This window comes from Polypterus senegalus, chromosome 4, assembly GCF_016835505.1.
Source record: "Polypterus senegalus isolate Bchr_013 chromosome 4, ASM1683550v1, whole genome shotgun sequence".
Taxonomy (NCBI): domain Eukaryota; kingdom Metazoa; phylum Chordata; class Cladistia; order Polypteriformes; family Polypteridae; genus Polypterus; species Polypterus senegalus.
This window is the reverse complement of record NC_053157.1, coordinates 249664415-249685836: the sequence shown is the minus strand read 5'-3', so window position 1 is coordinate 249685836 and position 21422 is coordinate 249664415.

Here is a 21422-nt window from a genome sequence, read left to right as displayed (position 1 = left end):
TAAGTTGACATTTCGTGCTTTTTTCCCACTGTGTGCCTTTTTTCTCTTTACCCTAATAAGCTTTCATATGTCACTCAGACGGTGGGCTACAACTCGCCTTTTTACGACGACTTTGATATGTGACAACTTCTTTTTTATTTGGGGCACTGTGCGACTATGTCAGGCGATCAGCTTCCTTTTGTTGTGTATCCCACTGTTTAAACCAACAAATAGTACATTTTTCCTTTGCCTCCACTTGGTATTCGCTGAAATTCTTCCATTTTCCCTCTTGCTTTTTCCATTGTCTTTTCACAGAAGGCTGAGCTTAAGGGCTATTTATATTGATTTGCATATTCATAGCGGCATAATTCTGGGAGGAGTTGGGGGCAGGACAGAAGGCGTGTGCACGAGCGTTACTTTTCACGCTCATCGGGATTTATGTAGCCGAAGAACATGGAAGTTCAGTACGCACAGATTCCTGCATCTGGATTTTTTCTGTCTTGGCTTTTGGCTTTTGTGCTTATGTCATGTTATAGTGCGAATTCTACGCACGGCGTTATGCATGAGGCCCCTGGTCTTTATGGCACATTCAATGTGTGGCAGTCTCTCGCAACTGGAACTGGGCATTGATGTCATTGACCAAGATGATGAGGCACCTGATGTAAACAAACAAACAAACAAACAAGAAAGTCACAATTTAACAGTATACAGATAATTTAAATTAGTTTTCAGAAGATAACTGCACCTAGATTATATTAATTAATGATATTCATTTGAAGCCAACACATTTTTAATAACAATACGTGTTCACTAATAATCTTAAGAACTCCTTTTGTTTGTCTCTATCTTACACACCTCACACAAACAAACTTGTATGTAACACAGTTATAAGTATCTCTTTGTGTTAATGCATTTTTTAATCCTTTAAAACCAAAGACTACATTATATGTAACGTAAATAACTTGCTATAAGGTACAGTATATGCAGCACTTAACAGAAACGTTCAAGTAAATATTTCAGTCTCATAAATGTTTCTGGTAACAACTCAACTCAATTTGACACAATGGCGTGTGAGTGTGTATGTCTGAAATATTCCCCACAGTATGCCCCATCTATTGAGTTGCTATGTGTATGATTTTATTTTAATTCTCAATTATCCAAGTTAATTATAAATATCCAGTTTTTCCTAGTATTTGCCTTTGTGTATGTACAAAATAATGTGAAGTCACAAATTTGTGAACAAGTCCCAGTTTTCACCCAGTAATCTTTAAAAGGGGGCAGTGATACATTGTACTTACTTTTATTTCCATTCAAAATTTGCAAGGTCAGACATAAATGTGCATACCCTGGGGTTCACAGACAGCCGTTTTCTCTTTTTTGACTCCACTTTGGTCCCTTTCTCAGAATTAATACCAAAGAAGTACCTTGTAAGACATTAAAAACTAAGTTAGGTGAGGCACAGAATCAAATTCAAGCAACCTTACTTCAGCTTAGAACTGGGGTTATAAAATTTCACAGATGACATCTTTTCAGTCTTCTAGTATTTTATGCTTTTAACAAAGATGTTTCAAATTTACCTTTGCAGAAACTCAACAGTTGACACCAATTCCACTGGATAATGAATGTTAAAACAGTAGAAGCTTCCAAACATCACACAAAGAGCAGCGACGAAGGTGGTAATGCAGTCGTTTACGATGTGTTGGTCTGTGCTCAGCATAAATATCTTGGTGGCAACAGGAAGGTCCTACGTAAAAAAATACACAAAAATAATTTATATGTTGATACAAATCCTCAAATACAGTTTACCTAGGTAATAGAAAAATACAATGGATAACAATTAAAAGGCCTCTTTATCCAATAAGAGAAGAGATAAGACATTATTGTGGGACAAACTTGATATATTTGGTTAAATTGTCCAGCTAACCTACAATCCTGTCTTTTTGTAGTTGCTTTTTACTAAGTGCAAAATAGTAAAATAGTAAATCTCACCCCACATAAGAGACACAGCCTCAAGAGCAATAAATAAATTGTAACAATAATGCAGAGTGTAACAGGCAGCTGCTCCGGTGTGACTTCTTTAGCAAGACACGTTTCTTCTGTTAAATGAAACATTTTATCCTCATGATCACCAAACTACGTATGCAGCACCATGTCTTTGATGCCTTCTGAGACACCACCTATCTGTCCTTGGAAATCTGCACCTGTATGAAAGCCTGTTGAACTCGCTGGTTCTTCATACTAACATCTTTCAGGAAGTCTAGGAGTCTTCTTCATTTTTCTTCAGCACTGTTGAGAGAGGTATCCTTCAATGGAATTCCCAAAGTTCTTGAAAGTGAACAGCCATGCCAACTTCCTGAAACAACAATGGCCAGTCTTCAAAGAGTTTAACCACAGCAGTGCCCCTGTTAATGTCCTTTCTCTGTGAATAGTATGTTGAACGTATATCTGTTTGTATTTCTTTTGCATTCAAATGTCGTTCCTCAAGAATTCTCTTCATTTTTTTGCTGTGTCTCTTTTTGACTTTCTGCTGTTTCAGTTAGTGGCATGTATTGCAGTTCTCACTGGATGCACCCATATGTGTCTTGAACTTTAGCTCTGGCTTCAGGAGGAACTTCATCTGTATCACATTCATCAGAGGGAGGATCCCGCCGCTTCATTTTTAGAACAGTTGGTCTCTTCACATTCTCAATTTGAGCCTGAAGATGTTTTACCAAGGAATGGTATCCAGTGCCGATAATATCACCCTCAATTATGTCCTGCAGGGAAATCGGATATTTTGCAACCATTGCCTTTGCAATGTCAGTTGTGCTCTTTTTGCTTGGAGATGAACACACTTTCATCATCTCCTTAATTACAATCCTTATCATTTCCCATCTTAATCTTGGAGTTGGCCTTTTTCCTCTTTCTAAATCCTGGACCAAAGCTTCAGGCAACTTTAGCCACAATATTTTAAAACTGTCGATCCAATTTGGGTTACCAACAGAAAAGCCAGGCCTAGGACAAGGAGAGGAACTGGTGGATGTGCCTGGTGGGGAAAAGACTGTCTGACCGGCAGATGCTTCACTGCTTTGCTCTATGGGCAAACAAATAAAACCAAAGTAGAGGTCATTAAATGACATAAACATCTACCACCTGCATTTTATAACCAACTCTGACTGCTATATATATATAACACATTATTATCAGTCTTAGCCCTCCGTTCACACCACTTACTATAAACAATTAAATGGTTACTAAGACCTAGTATTAAGTCTTTCAGAACAGGCTAATTTAAAAGTCATTATTTACACTAGTAGAGCTACACATACTTACTTTTCTGTGCCCTAAGAGTTCACTAATTTCCTTGCTTGGACAGGCTTCAGTAAAGGCAGAAGGTCAGTTTCCTGGACATAATGGAGGTCACTAGGACTGTCAACCCCAAGAGAATTTAAGGTGTCCTCAAGTGAATTCGTAAGATAAACTGGTAGGTCTGGTAACACTTGAGTTATAGCACATTGTAAGCTGTTTGGAACTGGCTCCATAGTAGCTACTGAAGAGCGGTAAAGAAAGATTTGATAGTGCAGTATTTTGTCATATCTTTTATGACAAAAGATGAGACAGTCACAAAGAATTTATGAGATGCAAGATTCACCGCACTTCAGTAAAAAGCGGGATCTATGCTGGTCACTGGTGTGGAAGATGAATGTTCTCTTCGTTAACTTGTACTAATTCATGTCTGAGAAGTAAGCTTTACGAAACCAAGTAACTGCATGCTTTGTTTTAGCAAACAGAAAAATGTTTGTGCAAAGGACTCAAGGTCTGAGCATTCCACACATGAGTCTGCCTTATCACGTTGTCCCTTAGCTTACATTTGAACGCCATAACAAAAGGAGCCAAGAAATCAAGTTTTACAAGGGACATTGAAGGGGCTCAAGGTTTGTGTATAATAAAGTGTTGACTGTAAAACTTTATAATGATATTAAATTACGCATTCTAGGGGTATAAAACTGGACCCCACCCAACAGACGGGGTTCAGAAGAGCCCTGACGCTGTCATGTATATTTGATTGTCTATTTTTCTGAAACTCTTCTCACCGTGACTCTGAAAAATAAATCTGCTATATAACCACACCTGCTGTCTGGTCTGAAGTCTTCGTCCGCACTGGTGCAAACACATATCCACAAACTGCCACCCAGAACTTGTGCCTACGCTTGACGACATCTCTTTGTAAATACATTTCTCAGACTATCACTCTGCTTTCTTGAACACAACTGTTTTATGTCGAGGATTTTTGCTTTTGACTGCCCCTGGCTGCATTCCTGAAGCGGGAGAAAGAGGACGCTATTCAAAATCCAACCATTAAAAGCCAAAACTGTCTTTAATGAGCAACATTTAAATCAAGCAAGTAACACGTATGAGCTGGTGTGGCACCTTATTAACTTCTGGGCTAAACTGTCATTCAGTTAATAGTTTAAAGTATAGTTCAACCCAAAATGAAACATTTGCTATTACCTTCCTGCTGTGACTGGTTGATTTCTTTAAGACTGAAAAAACAAACAAACAAATAAATAAATATCTAAAAAAGAAAAGCAGATGTTACAGCTGTAAGTACATAATGGCCTACATTCATTTTGGGCTGAATAATTCCTTTAAGGCTTCTCACCTGGCTAATAAACTTAACTTATTGACATTATACATTCAAACACTTACTTCTAAATGAATCAGGTTCCACAACCCTGGGCTGAAGAACACAGTAAAGTGGTGTTCCGTAATGTAGCAATACACCACCAATGCCTCCAGAATTTGGTTTATTGCATCCATTCATCATGTAACATGGTAACAGATAGTAGTCGATCAAATCATCAATATTCAAGCAACGCATCATTTGACCAGGACTTTACACAGTATACAAATGGAGCTTTGGCAGGAATTCAGCCACAAATACCTTTGTCAAAAGATAAACATCAGAGTCATTTTTCCCAAAAATGACCCCAAGTTCACCAAACTCCAAAACATCCTCATTCTTGATGATTATAAACTGGCCCTTCTTGTAAACCGTTCCTTTAAACCGCATATTCACTGGAACCTTTGTATCTGACTTTGTAAATCCAAACAGTCTAAATGCACTTTTTACAGATTCACTATAAACCTCAGAGTAACATGGAGAGGAATCTTTTACTTCCAAAACTGGAGGAAACAAGGATCCAGCAGAAAGATAGGCCTGAAATATTTGATGCCTCTCAGCGAGTGTAAGACACAGATTTTTTAAGTTTTTCAATTGTCAAGCGCATCTTTTAAAATAACTGTCCTTACTTTCAAATTGCATTGTCCACAATCTAATAAGAGGCCCTAATTTCAAAATCAATCCAGGGTAGTGTCTCAGAAAATGATGTTTTGGCTTCAATTTAATATCTGGAAACAACATTTTTCAGGATTCCACATACGCCTGAATCAAAACATCTAAGTATGCAATCTGAGATACTGAGATTTTAGGAGCCCAAATGAGATCGACTATATCCTTAAGCTGAAGTGTCACTTGCCAGACATTGTCGTCAGGCTCAGCAATTAAATCACCAATTAAAACTGGCGAGAGCCTTAGAAAAACCCAGTTCTGAACAGCTTGACCCGTAAGCCTGTAACCTTGTGAACTAACTTCACATGGCTTTGTGAGGGCATCAGAACCGCTATATTCAAACTGAGAAATGTGTCTGCTCAAAACTAAGTATGCAAATGAGTTTTTCTTCTTTATAGAGTACCTTAAGTACAAACAGATATCATAAGAGAGGATGCCTTCAAAAATGTCATGACCAAGACAGGGTGGCAGACCAGGCTGGCAAACATTGTAATGCTTTAAAGAATTGAAGACTGATTGGAATTTTACCCCTTGAACTTCAGATTTCTCATCTTGCAATAAATCAGTGGCAGAATTGTGACTCTTGATGGTTCTCTGTGGCCCAGTTACATTGGGGTCATCATGAAATTCAGTTCGGGTAATTAAACCGTATCTGCAAAAGTACTCTGACTGACTGAAATTCTCAGTAAACCCCCCTATACAATGAAAGGCCAGATTATCCCCAACAATACAATACATCCATCCATCCATCCATTTTCCAACCCGCTGAATCCGAACACAGGGTCACGGGGATCTGCTGGAGCCAATCCCAGCCAACACAGGGCACAAGGCAGGAAACAATCCCAGGCAGGGTGCCAACCCACCGCAGGACACACACAAACACACCCACACACCAAACACACACTAGGGCCAATTTAGAAACGCCAATCACAATACAATACACAGTCCCATTAATAACTACATCTTCAGAAACAGCAATGCCATTTTCTTCTAAATCTCTCAAATTGAACACCAAGTCAGAAAAAACCTTACTATGGCCAAAATCTTTAAAGTCCTTTTCTCTACATAGCAATACAAGCTTCATGTGATCTACACTGGATTGAAAATGAGGAGGTAAATTAACGAGAGAGAGATATACATGGCTAGCACTTTATGCTTCTTTTTTGCAGACCCCAATGGATTCACCACTTCAAATGCGTCTTGATACGAGATTAATTTTGCACATGAAGGATAATCCTGGAAGAACCTGTTGGATTTAAATATCTTACCATCACTGAAATCAAAGAGGACAACTGTGGAAGGGTCTTTCTGAGGTACTGTTTCATTCCAGAGCTCTCAATCTAACAAAGATTTCAGTGTTTCTTTCACTGGAACATAATATGCAAATCTCTTTTTTCTGTTCTCGTCTCTTCCTAGATAACGTTCTTAGGTTCTGTGTAGTTAAACAGTTTCTTAAATGACTGTGTTCTTGAATGTGATGTTCTCATAGACACTGAATGGCAAGATATGAATAAGTCATTTTGTTTGACTGTGTCTGAAATTTTTGTAACAACTTCATCTGATAATGAAAGGTCAGCATTAAGCAACAAATTTAATGTACAAAATCTTTAGGTCTCTCCTAACTCGTGTATGTTCTGCATCTCTTCCACAATATTCTGAATTGTTGATACTGGTAAAATAAACTGCCTTGAAGTTTCATGTAAAATAGACATATGTTTCTAAGATACAAATCTGTAAAAGTTTCTATTTTTTTTTTAAATTTTAATAATTTTATTGCAATCATTCCATACAAATCAATCAATTTTTACAAAAGGTAAAATTAAAAACAAGTCGACCCCCACCCCTGAGAGAGAGAGCAAGGCAAACGGCGTAAAATTTAACGCTTGTAAACATACCTAAATTAATAAATTTGATAAGCCAAAAGAGATGAATACTGAAGACAAAGAAATACAGAAATAATTGCTTCCTCTGTGCTTTAAGAGCTTATTTTAAAATATTACTGATTAAATCCTGCCATGTGTTGAAAAAAAGTCTGCACAGATCCTCTAACTGAGTATTTGATTTTTTCCAATTTTAAATAATATAACACATCAGTTTCCCACTGACTTAAAAGAGGAGAGTTTGGGTTCTTCCAGTTTATCAGAATAAGTCTGCGTGCCAACAGTGTAGTGAATGCCATCACAATTTGTTTGTCTTTCTCCACTTTAAGCCCCTCTGGAAGAACACCAAACACAGCTGTTAATGAGTTAGGAGGGATTGTGAGTCCAAGGCTGTCTGAAAGGTAATTAAAAATTCTGGTCCAGAATAATGTTAATTTGGTGCAGGCCCAAAACATGTGACCCAGTGAGGCCGGGACTTGGTTGCAGCGTTTGCAGGTTGGATCATGCCCTGGAAACATTTTGGAGAGTTTTAGATGAGACAGATGTGCTCGATATATAATTTTGAGTTGTATAATTGTATGCTTTGCGCATATGGAGCTCGAGTGAATTCTCTGCATTGCTACTTTCCACTCCTTTTCTGATATATTAATTGAAAGATCTTTTTCCCAGTGTCCTCTTGGATCTTTGAAAGGGAGGGATTGTAAAATGATTTTATATATTGTAGAGAGGGAGTCTGAGTTCTTGAGATTGAGCAATATTTTTTCCAGCATGGATGAGGGTGCAAGATGAGGAAAATCAGGAATGTTCTGTTTAACAAAGTTCCTGATTTGAAGATAGTAAAAGAAATGTGGAGCTGGAATGTTAAATTTGGAATGTAATTGTTCATAGGATGCAAAGACGTTGTCTATATAAAGATCTCTAAGCAAGTTAATCCCAAATTTTTTCCAGATATTAAAAACTGCATATGTTTGTGAAGGTTGAAAGAGGTGGTTCTCTTGCAGAGGTGCCACAGATAGAAGCTTCTCTGTCTTAAAATGCTTTCTACATTGGTTCCAGATTCTAAGTGAGTGAAGCACAATTGGGTTATTAGTATATTGCCAATGGGCGGCACGGTGGCACAGTGGTAGTGCTGCTGCCTCGCAGTTAGGAGACCCGGGTGCGCTTCCCGGGTCCTCCCTGCATGGAGTTTGCATGTTCTCCCTGTGTCTGCGTGGGTTTCCTCCGGGCACTCCAGTTTCCTCCCACAGTCCAAAGACATGCAGGTTAGGTGGATTGGCAATTCTAAATTGGCCCTAGTGTGTGCCTGGTGTTTGTGTGTTTCCTGCGGTGGGTTGGCACCCTGCCCGGGATTGGTTCCGGCCTTGTGCCCTGTGTTGGCTGGGATTGGCTCCAGCAGACCCCCGTGACCCTGTGTTCGGATTCAGTGGGTTGGAAAATGCATGGATGGATATATTACCGATAACTTGTGTTTATTGGAGTGCAGAGCAGGGAATACAAAGAAGTACTGCAGGATTTTACTTCTATTGCTGTCCAAGCCTGAGTATGTTCTTCTATTTGTGTCCAGGTTCTTATCGCCTGTATATTTGCTGCCCAGTAATAAAACTGGAAGTTAGGTAGAGCCATGCCACCTTCTGCCTTTTGTCTTTGTAGGGTCGCTCTTTGGATACGTGGATGTTTTGAGTTCCAAATAAATGAGGTTATTGTTGTATCTAATTGCTTAAAAAATTATTTATTGATGTATATAGGGATGTTTTGAAATAAAAAAAGGAGCTTAGGAAGAATATTCATCTTAACAGTGTTAATTCTTCCAGCTAGAGTGAGATGAAGAGTTGACCATCTATGCCAGTCTTGCTTAATATTTTCCATGCAGACGGCGAAAGTTTGTTGGTAAAGAGCTTTATGTTTACTTGTGATGTTTACCCCGAGGTATTTAAACTGTTCTGCAATGATAAAAGGTAGGGTGTCTAATCTAATATTATATGCTTGAGAATTCACTGGGAAGAGTACACTTTTATTCAGATTAATTCTGAGACCAGAGATCTTTTGAAATTCTGTGAGTGCTGTTAAGACTGCAGGCACAGAATTTTGTGGTTCTGATATATACAGTACCATGTCATCTGTATATAGTGAAATTTTCGACAATAGCAGCCCCTCATGCTGTGCACAAGATAGATAGATAGATAGATAGATAGATAGATAGATAGATAGATAGATAGATAGATAGATAGATAGATAGATAGATAGATAGATACTTTATTAATCCCAAGGGGAAGTTCACAAGCCAAATAGCAATAATGTTAATAATATACAAGAAGCAATGCCACTATCCCTCACAGCTAATGTGCTGGCTGTGGTGGAGGGACTCGAAGTGTTAGCTCTAGTGGACACTGGCTCATCAATTTCCTTAATTAGTGAGGATTTTCGCATGTCTCACACATCTTTGAAACAGCGACCTTTAAAGTCATCTAATGCTAGCTTAAGCTATTAATGGACAAAGTTTGGACATTTTGGGAAGTCTGACACTTGGCATTTGCATTCGAAAGAACTTTTACAACATGACTTCCATGTAGTACGAGGTGGCCACCAGCCAGTTATTACAGGTTGGGACCTTTTACAAAGGCATCATGCTGTGGTGGACCTTGCAAAGAGTAAATTGTCACTGTGGGACTGCAGCCCGATTGTCTTGAGTCCTGTTCTTCATTTAACACAGCCATCTCTAGTAAGCTAAAGTATCAAAGTGTACAGAAATACTGAAAGGAGTTGTAAAGGATAAAAGATATTAAATAAAACAATAGCGAATAAAATATCACAAAAATTGTACTCGTAATGCTAAGCCAGCTGTAGATTTTACTGTATCCCTCCAGCAGCACTAGCTTGTGTAATGTTTTTATTTTTTATTTCCTATTTAGCAAAGCAAAGTCTCCTTTTTATAGTGAAACCGCACAATCTTTCCTGATAAGAAAATACAAAAAAATGAAATCAAACTGCTGGAAATGAAATCTGAACGCGCCCTGTAAAGTTACATTGTGCGACGCCACTTTAATAAAGTTTAGCGATGACAGCAAAGAACACGCAGAGCTCGAGAAAAATTAGAAATGAACGATGGGGCCGTGCGGGAGCGAGCAGCTGAACAAGCGCGTGCCTGATAAACAGCACACTACGGAGCATGCACGAAATCAAAACGAGAAACGGCGCGGAAAAGTGCACGAGAGCGAAGAGAGTAATCTCAACTAGTGATGGGTGGAGTGAAGTCTCACTAAGCACAGAAGCATTTAAATCATCTGCATCGGAAATCGTATTGAAGCTTCGAAGCATTTGACACTCACCTCTCTAGTGACCCCTTCTGGCCATTTTCATTAACGTTACACAAACGCATGATCAACGTCAGTGGCTTCTGTTAAAACTGTGTTGGTTTTACTTTTTTGCTGTTACAGACTGGCAACGAAGAAAAGGGTTCGTCAGAGGCTTCCAGTGTCTGATGTGTGTGTGTGTTTATATTGTGAGAATTGCCTGGACACCACCAGTCAGAGACCACATCTTTATAAAAGCACACGTTTATTTCTCCACAAATAAACACAGGTTTCAGTCCCGAACAACACACAAAGCACTTAGCAATAATCAACCACAATGAACTTCTCTCTCTCTGTCCTTGGCTGCCTCTATTCTTCTCCTGGGAGCTTCGTCCTACTCTCACTCCCGACTCTGGCTCCCTGACTGTAAGGAGGCAGCGCCTTTTATTCCCGCCCGGATGTTTTCCAGGTGGCTGATGACGCACTTCTGGCAGCACTTCTTGGTGTGGCGGAAGTGCTGCCCTTTGCACTGGAAGCACTCAGGGCGTCCCTGGCAGGTTCATCCGCCATCTTGCCTGGTGTGGCGGAAGTGACAATTCTCCAGGTCCTACGAGGCAGGAAGTGCCCCCTGGCAGTGGCCATGGGTCCAAATAGGCAAGAACCCTTTTTATCCTTTCCCATGGTCCTCTCCTAGCCCAGGGCGGTTGCTCTCTCGTGATCTGGAAGCTATTGTTTTCCTTTTCCAGCCCCTCCAGGCAGCCAGATAATGACCACGGCAATCTGCCACAATATATATATACGCTCTCCTCTTAGGACTACCCAAAAAAGACATAAATCGTTTGCAATAAGTGCAGAATGCAGCTGCTAGAATCCTAACTAGTAAAAGAAAATTCAAACACATCTCTCCAGTTTTAACGTCACTACACTGGTTACCTGTGCCTTTCAGAATTGACTTTAAAACACTGCCTTATGGTTTATTAAGCCTTAAATAATCTCGCTCCATCTTATATATCGGAATGTCTGACACCTTATATTCCAAATCGTAACCTTAGATCATCAAATGAGTGTCTCCTTAGAATTTTAAGAGTAAAACTTAAAAGAAGTGGTGAGGCGGGCGGCCTTCTGCTATTAGGCACCTAAAATCTGGAATAGCCTGCCAATAGGAATTCGCCAGGCTGATACAGTAGAGCACTTTAAAACACTGCTGAAAACATATTACTTTAACATGGCCTTTTTATAACTTCAGTTTAACTTAATCCTGATACTCTGTATGTTCAATTCTTCATAATAACTATTCATAGTGGCTCTAAAATCCGTACTGTTCCCAACTCTCTCTTCTGTTTCTTTTTCCGGTTTCTTTGTGGTGGCGGCCTGTGCCACCACCAACCTACTCAAAGCATCCTGATGCTCCAACGTTGATGGACTGAAAGCCAGAAGTCTACATGACCGTCATCATCAAGTCCTTCCGTGAGAACCTTAAATCCAAAGAGGACTGTTTCATTTATGTTAGGTAGAATGCCCAGAGGGGACTGGGTGGTCTCGAGGTCTGGAATCACTACAGATTTTATTTTTTTCTCCAGCCGTCTGGAGTTTTTTTTGTTTGTTTTTCTGTCCTCCCTGGCCATCGGACCTTACTCTTATTCTATGTTATTTAATGTTAACATATTTTAATTTTTTACTGTCTTTTATTTTTCTATTCTTCATTATGTAAAGTACTTAAAGCTACATTTCTTGTATGAAAATGTGTTATATAAATAAATGTTGTTGTTGTTGTTGTTGTTGTATATATATATATATATATATATATATATATATATATATATATATATATATATATATATATATAAATAAAACGCTGACAGACAGAATGTATTATACGATAGTAAGAGTTAAACAAAATAAGACAACTCACTCTTGCAGCCCCGGCTCTTTCAATGAATATTGAACACTGTATCATTATTATTGCTACTGTTATTTGTATTGTTATTGACTCTCATCTTTTCTTAAGATCACATTTAATTGTCCGATGTTTGGGGTTCCATGGCTCAAATGTTGTAGTTTAAGAAAAAAACATAAATTAAAAATCAGCCTTGTTATTTGTCCTAAAATTGTTTTCTTTCTTCTGATTTAGTTAAAATGGAGTAGAAAGAAAAAAAGGTTTATCCCTGTACTTTGCTATAATTATAGGTAAGCACATTTGAGAAAGAAAAAATGAAATCTTTAAATCATAGATGTTATTATTCGATCAAGTATTGCGTTATTTTATTTATTAATACTTTACAATATTTTGTGGAGCACCAAAGTATATGTGTCCCCAATATTACTAAAGCTCTTCTTTGCAGCATTATGCATTTTACAAGTCAGCATTTGTATGTTATAAAATTTATAGATTTGTTTCTTGTCACTAAGTGTTATCAGGCACAATCATTTCAAATGTACTGATCATCCACAAACATTCATTTCGCCTGTCAATTCTGGAGCTCAATGAATAAAGAGTCGAAACACCAAGCAGGGGTGGCATGGTGGCACAGTGGTAGTGCTGCTGCCTCGCAGTTAGGAGACCGCGGTTCGCTTCCTGTGTCTTCCCTGCGTGGAGTTTGCATGTTCTCCTCGTGTCTGCATGGGTTTCCTCCGGGTGCTCTCGTTTCCTCCCACAGTCTAAAAACATGGTGATCCTAAATGGTCCCGTGTGGGCTGTCTGGGGATTTGTTGCTGCCTTGTGCCCTGTGTTGGCTGGGATTGGCTCCAGCAGTCCCCCGTGACCCTATGTTAGTATATAGCGGGTTGGAAAACACCGAGCAGACATGTGCGCTAGCTAATGAACATTTTAAAGGCAGTCACAGACCTGAGCAATTCAAGGAGGCTTTGTGAAGCCTCAACACACTCGAAGGCATTGAGCTCGATATTTGTGAGAGTCTCTCTGACACTTAACTCTCTAGTTATATTTTGTCATTTGTATTGACACCACACACTTCAGGTGATATAGTTAAGTGACGGCCAGAAACGACAATTCAGGTAGTTGCTGACAGTTCATTATTGTTCTTGTGGATTGCTGTAATATTCTTTGTCTGATACTTTGTGTCAAAGACATATTGTCATATATCAACTTTATATATGAAAAGATTAGGTAAATCGTGCAACCTTTATATGAAATGCTTTTTTCAATATGTCATATAGTATATATATATATAACTTGTCTTCATTAGGAGAATACAACAATGATACTGTAATGATCTGGGAAAGAAATTGCCACTAGGCAGTGTGTTCTAAATAATTAAAAGAAAAAAAAAGAGGGGCGGGGAGAAACACAACTGCCACTCTTAATAAAACAGCCTCTGGGGTGCTGGGGAGGAGTGACTTTTGAAAAAAGAAAGGGGAAGAATGAGTATGTGGGTTGGGTTTTAGAGTTGAGTGTTTGTTACTTGTCCTGACTACATTGTTTTCAGCTTGTTGGAGTCAGAAGAAAAAAAAACAAATAAAAACCACTGATTAGTTTTTTTTTTGATAATTACCACCACTTGCCTGCGAGATTCAGATTGACTTTGGCCACGGGACCCTGTTGATACCTGGCAGTGCACCCTGTAAATTGATGGGCTGTCAGTTTCAGTCGGGACCACCTCCCCACTCTGTCAATCAACTGGGAGCCTCCCCCACCCCTGTGAGCAATAACAGTGGGCAATGGAGCGATACTTTGAAAGGCCTCTGGGAAAGAAGCTGCCAAGGATTAGAGGAACCTCAGCGACAATGACTTAAGGATGTATTGGAGGAATTCGAAGACTGTTTCACCACCTCTTCTAAGGACATTGGCCGAACTCACCTTGTCCACCATCACATCGACATGGGAGGTGCACACCCAATCAAACAACATCCGCGGCGCATTCCCCTGGCACAACAGATCGAGGCAGATCGGTTGGGTACTCAAGATGTTGAATTCTGGAATTATTGAACCATCAGATTCTCCTTGGTGCTCCCCTGTTGTTTTGGTTAAAAAGAAATCAGTAAAATGGCGTTTCTGTGTTGATTACCGCCGGTTGAATGCAGTTACGCGAAAAGATTCATATCCGCTTCCTAGAATCGACGAGGCCCTTGATCTGGTGTCTTGGTTGCGTTGGTTCTCCACGCTAGATTTGTAAAGTGGCTACTGGTAGGTGGAATTAGCCCCAGAAGCCAAGGAAAAAACTGCATTTTCAACCGGGGACGGGTATTGGCAATTCTGAGTGCTCCCATTTGGATTGTGCAATGCGCCGGGAACTTTTGAACAGCTAATGGACCGTGTCCTCTCGGGCATCCCTTGTTCTAGATGCCTGGTATATATGTGATGGCACATGGACCCACGTTTGAAACTGCTTTGCACTCCCTTAGAACCATACTAGCGAAACTGCAACAAGCAGGACTTAAGCTACACCCTGATAAGTGCCAATTGCTGCGCCGAGAAGTCACCTACTTGGGGCACCGAGTAAGTGAAAGGGGGGTGGCTACAGAAGACAGCAAGACTCGAGCGACCCGTGACCTGCTGACTCCAGTTAATGTACGGCAAATCCGGGGGTTCCTCGGATTGGCATCCTACTATCAGCGTTTTGTTCCTGGGTTCACTACAGTGGCTGCTCCCCTTCACCGGCTAACAAAGAAGGGTCAGTATTTCCACTGGGGAGCAGAGGAACAGTCCACTTTCCAAGCCCTGAAAGATACCTTATGCCAGGCTCCCATCTTGGCACCACCTGACCCCGCCCTGCCTTTTGTTTTAGACAAGGATGCCAGCAATGTAGGCCTAGGGGCCGTCCTATCACAACCATACTCCCATGGAGAACGATTAGTTGCTTATTTCAGCTGAGCCCTAAGCAGAGAAGAAAGAAACTACTGTGCCATGCGGAGAAAGCTCCTGGCAGTAGTGGAAGAGATCCAGCATTTTTGACACTACTTACAAGGGACTGCATTTACACTGCACAGCGACCATACATCCTTACAATGGCTGATGTCTTTTAGGGAGCCAGAGGGGCAAGTGGCAAGGTGGCTGGAATGGCTACAGTCGTTTCAGTTTGAAATCCAGCATCGCTGGGGGTTCAACATCAAAACACAGATGCGCTATCCCGCAGGCCGTGTGCTCAGACGAACTGTGACTACTGCCGCCGTCAAGAGGACCGAGAGCGAGCAGGGGAGGTGTGACACAGTTGCTCAATGTTAGCACTGTCTAAGGGGCAATGAGATTGGGGGTTTTGGCAGAACCAGGATCCAGAGATAAAGAAAGTTAGAGCCTGGGTGACAGACAATCACCGACCTAGTTGGGAGGAGGTAGCCCCAGAGGGTATGACTGTTAAGGGTCTCTGGGCTCAGTGGGAAAATTTAACCATTCGGGATGGGGTGCTGATGAGAAGATGGCAAGCCCCTGCCACTGGAGAAATCACTTGGCAGGTGATAGTGCCAAAAGGGAAACAGGATGATGTTCTTAAGTCGGTGCATGGGGGTCTGGGGTTTGGCCACTTTGGGGTTAATAAGACGCTGAAGCGGCTCCGACAGATGTTTTACTGGGGATGGTGACGACGAGATGTTGAAGATCACTGCCATTATTGCGATGTGTGTACCACGTGAAAAGGACCTTCCGAACAATCAGTGCCCCCCCCCCACCCCTTCAACAATATCAAGTTGGTCTGCCTATGGAGTGGGTTGGGATAGACATATTGGGGCCTTTTCCTCATTCTCATCAGGGGAATAGGTACATCCTCGTTGGGGTAGACTATTTCTCTAATTTCTCTATTCCTAGCCAAGATACGGAAACCGTAGCTACTGCCCTGGTTGAGGGCATGTTTAGTAGGTTTGGCATGCCACTAGAACTCCATTCAGACCAGGGGCGTAATTTTGAAAGTAAAGTTTTTCATTATGTGTGCGATCTGCTACACATTCGTAAAACGCGCACCACCCCGCTTCACCCCCAGAGCGACGGTTTTGCTGAGCGATTCATCCGTACTGTATCGACTCATTTGGCTATGGTGGTAAACAAGGACCAATGCGACTGGGATCAGCAACTGCCTTTGGTTCTCCTGGCATACCAGACAGCGGTCCAGGGGCCTCATGTATAAATGGTGCGTACGCACAGAAATGTTGCGTAAGAACTTTTCCACGTTCAAATCGCGATGTATAAAACCTACACTTGGCGTAAAGCCACGCACTTTTCCACGGTACCTCATGTCTTGTCATACACAAGTTCTCCGCTTGGTTTTGCAGACTGGCGGCACCCAGCGTCAAAGCAATGCTACTGTTCCTGTGTGGTTATTCTTTATTTTCTTGACGCGGCTTTATAAATACACAGAAACTAACCGCATATTGTTTATTAGTGTAATGCATCTGATTGTAATTAATTTGTAAAAATATAATGGTCCAGGGAACAGCCATAGTATTCCAAATACCATAACTGCTTTAGCGTTGCTCACTTCTCCTTCTTCTTCTTCTTCTTCTTTCAGCTCCTCCCGTTAGGAGTTGCCACAGCGGATCATCTTTTTCCATATTACTCTCACTGCACGACTCGGAGTATTTATATCACTGTATCTGAGTGTGAATCACAGCAGCAGCTGATCGGAAAGAGAATTATCGGTATACAGCATCAGGCGCACGCTACCTCAGCCACGGCAAAACGTTTCAAAGCCTTTCCTGTACGGACCTCGCGGTTCAAAACAGTTTCATCCCAAGAACTTTAAATGCACTCAATCAATTGCTCCTTGTAGAACTGTTAGGACTTATAAGTACAATCACCCCACTGTAAACTTGCACTACAGTTATAATATCTCACAACCTGACCCACTTTATAAAGCGCGTATTTACATATGATGACAATATAATTTTTAAGGTGAAATGCAGCAAAATATGTTTGTTAAATTATACACATAAAATTTAACTTCATTTAAATAATCTATATTCTTCACTGGGAGTGTCGTGAAGGATAGAATAATTAAACATGTACTACGAAGATATTTCAATGTTCTTTAAACGTTTTGAAGAATCGCCGCTAAGCTTACAGATGGCTTAACGTCTATTACAGAGCTGATTGTGTGGCGATCGGTTACTTGGGGAAAGAAAAGCAAGGACTGCAGTGACGGCTACGCCAATATATATTGAATATAAAACAGAAAGAGAAAATAACAACACAGCTAAAAACGCAACGACAAATTTCGGCAAAAGATAAATGCTTGTGTCAGGAGCACCAGGCGGCTATGCAGTGTCCGCAACGGACGTGGCCATCCACCGTGATAAGCTACCTTACTGATATTGGCCGACGAAGGAGCCACAGATTCTTCCTCTGCCCAGTGCCACCACAAGCCTAGAGCCGCCCCTGAGTACTGCTGCAGTAAATTATTTCATCGAAGTGAAAAACATGTTTAATAACGTGCTTTAACTCCTATCATCATGAAAATGACATCACGTATACATCTCAGTATTTTAGTTATTCAGAGAGCTGTAATATCACAAATGTAATGGATTCTGTGTCCAGTTGGAGGAAGAGAGCCAGTTTAAGAAGCAAGTAGTGATTCACACACTGATCACATACGAGTAGAAGATCACATACAAAACAAAGCATTTAACGTGCTACTTTAATTACAATGTGATTTGAGAAACTGGTTAATTAAACGATTTTAAGATGAATTTTATGATGTTCTACTAAATGACAAAATAAACTACGTGATTAAAGTGGAAATATCGAGATTGAAGTTGACATTTCGTGCTTTTTCCTCACTGTGTGCCTTTTTTCTCTGTACCCTAATAAGCTTTCATATGACACTCAGACAGTGGGCTACAACTCGGCTTTTCACGGCGACTTTGATATGTGACTTCTTTTTTATTTCCGGCACTGTGCGATTTTGTGAATGTGAGCTTTCAAGTTTCTCCAACACGCTATGTCACTCGATCAACTTCATTTTGTTGATTATTCTACGGTTTATTTGAACAAATAGTATGTTTTTCCTTTGCCTCCACTTGGTATTCGCTGAAATTCTTATATTTTCCCCCGTGCTTTTCCCATTGTCTTTTCACAGAAGGCTGCGCTTAAGGGCGATTTATATTGATTTGCATATTCAAATAGGCGTAATTCTGGGAGGATTTGGGGCGTTACATAATGCGCGTGCACGAACGTTAGTTTTCACGCTGATCGGGATTTATGTAGCGGAAGAACGTGGAAGTTGGAGTACGCACAGATTCCTGCATCTGGATTTTTCTGTGCTTACGCCATATTATAGTGCGAGTTCTACGCGTTATACATGAGGCCCCAGAAGTCTACGCAGTGCACCCCTGCCATGCTGATGCTGGGCTGGGAATTGAGAACCCCAGTCTCTCTCGAATATGGTTTGCCACTGGAAAGGGAAGAACAGCAGTCTGGACAAGAGTATGCCCACTGTCTTCAGGACTGAATCGACAGGGCTCACGCGTTCACACGGGAGCATCTGCACAAGTCTGGCCTTACCCAAAAGTGGCATTATGACATCAGAGCCAGGGAACCAGGTGTTTCTGCATCAGACACATTACCAGGGAAGGATTGGTGTTGATGAAAGGATCAAGGTGCCAGCCGACCGGGATGTAAATCAGGAACAGCCCGATTCAGCACTGGAGACAGTAGGAAGAGAAAGGGACTTTTGGAAAGGGAGGTTCAGGTAAAAGAAGAGTATGTTTAACTCATGGTGGTGGAATCATTTTTGAGTTCAGTGCTTGTTGTTTGTCTTGACTATTTTGTTTTTTGGTTTGTGAAGTCAGAAGAAAATAAATAAAACCACTGATTAGTATTTTTTGGACAATTACCACCATTTGCTTGCGAGATTTATTTGCCCGCTTGGGAAGGGATATTATATTTTGTTTGGGGGACAAAGAACAAGCTGAAGAACACCATCTCAGCTGTCAAACATGGGGGTGGGAGTGTCATGTTTTTGGGGCTGCAAGGGGGACTGGTGGGTTTTACAAAAGAGATGGCATCACAAGGAAAGACAATGATGTAGAAACACTGCAGCAACATCTCAAGAGATGAGCAAGGAAAGTGAAGCTCAGTCACAAATTGGTATTCCAAATGGACAAGGACCCCAAGCAGACCTACAGAGCTTGAGCAAAATGGCTCAAAGACAGCAAAGTAAAGGTGTTGGAGTGGCCATCATAAAGCCCTGATCTTTGTCCGACTGAACTGACAAAGAGTGTATAAGCAATGGGGCCTACCAACCTGTTCCAGCTACACCAGTTCTGTCTGCAGGAATGGACCAGTAACTTATTGTAAGAAGCTTGTGGAAGGCGACCAAAAGCATTTTGCTCAAGTGAAACGATTTAAAGGAGATTTAAATGGAGATTAATGCTCAGGTCTAAATGATCGATTTCACGGATATATTTAATGATAAAATATTCAAACAAATTCAACATCTTATTTGTTACACTCCCCATTTTCTTGAAAATAAAAAGGCATATTTTGACTTTTCCAACGCTATTAAGAAATTAATCATTAGTACAGAGTATTAAATCTTTAGAAACGAAACACATGAGATAGGAACAGAGGTGTTTGCAAGTCCAAAGTTAACAAATGAACAGATTAGACAAACTTCAGTTGTCCTTATTGTTTTATCACCAAATACCATTGGACGCTTATTTTATAAACTGCAAAAAATTATTAGATTTGTATTTTTTAAATAGCCATTATTAGAAATAGATTAATTAATATAAATGCTCTGTTCCCATAAAGAATCTTCCATAACCTAACAAAGCTATGCAGTCCTTGAAGATAATGTCAATATTAAGAAATCTCCACTAAATCTCCATTTGATCAAACCCAAATCTTTCCTCCCCTCAGCCTTGCCATTCATTTAATATTGAGAGTGGCCACTAGAGGGGGCAGTTTGGCTACAGAAGAGTCAGCTCACCTGTCAGTTCTGAAGGTCATGTGACTGTGTGATCGTGTCTCCCTTATTTTGCTCTTAATTCATTTAAATCTTAATTAGTTTTAGATATAATATTTAAAGTTCTTTATTTCAGGTGTTTTATTCTTGTGTTTTTACTTTATTCTTATTTCTTTTCCACTTCACTGTATTCTGTTCTCCCCCCTTCACTGCTGACCTTTCCCATGTGTGTAATATGGCGGGTGTCCAGTAGAGGGCGCCACTGCACTTCAGTCCCACCCCTCAGTCCTCCTGTTAAAGTCTCCATTCGTCTGACTCTCTGATTGTTTCTCATTCTCTCCTTTCATGTTTCATTGCTCAGGATTTCACTGAATGCTTTCTGCTTTTATCTTTTCGATTTTCTTTTTGTATAAATTGCTGTGTAAAATTTAGAGTGGCCATAAGAGGCAGTAGTTTGGCGACTGACCACTCAGTGACCCCTTCTGTCCATCCCTTGTCTTTCTTATCCGCTTTTCCATTTCAGGTTTGTGGACAAGGTGGGTCAACCCCGGACGGGGTGCCAGTCCACTGCAATGCCACACATGTGCACCCATGTCAAGTGTGTGCCAACTCACCAAGAATTAATGTTTTGAAGATGTTGGAGCTTTCAGGGTACCAGGAGTGACAAATCTAGGGACAAGGAGGAGGTGCAATTTAAAGTTTAATGTGACATCAACTAAAACACCAAACTCTGGCAGGACCTGTGAGTCCTCGTCTTCAGACATTCACAGTGAATTCATTCTGAAGTGAAGGACCCTTTGAGTGACCAATAGAGGGTCACAAAATGTCTGGTGAGCGGACAACACTCCAGTCCCATCTGTCACTCTCTGCTCCTACATATAGTCACTATTCAAGAGCCCAACATACTGAGTCTGTATAGCACCTTTCAGTTGTGCTGATCCAGCAGGACCACATGTTTGTCCTACTGAACAGGTGACATTCAGTGACACTTGGGGGCCTCAGTAGTTGTTAGGGTGTCAGCCTGAAGGACATGTGGCTGTGAATCAACAGTGACCCCTACTGGTCAGACTGGTATTTGTAGGTCTGAGGT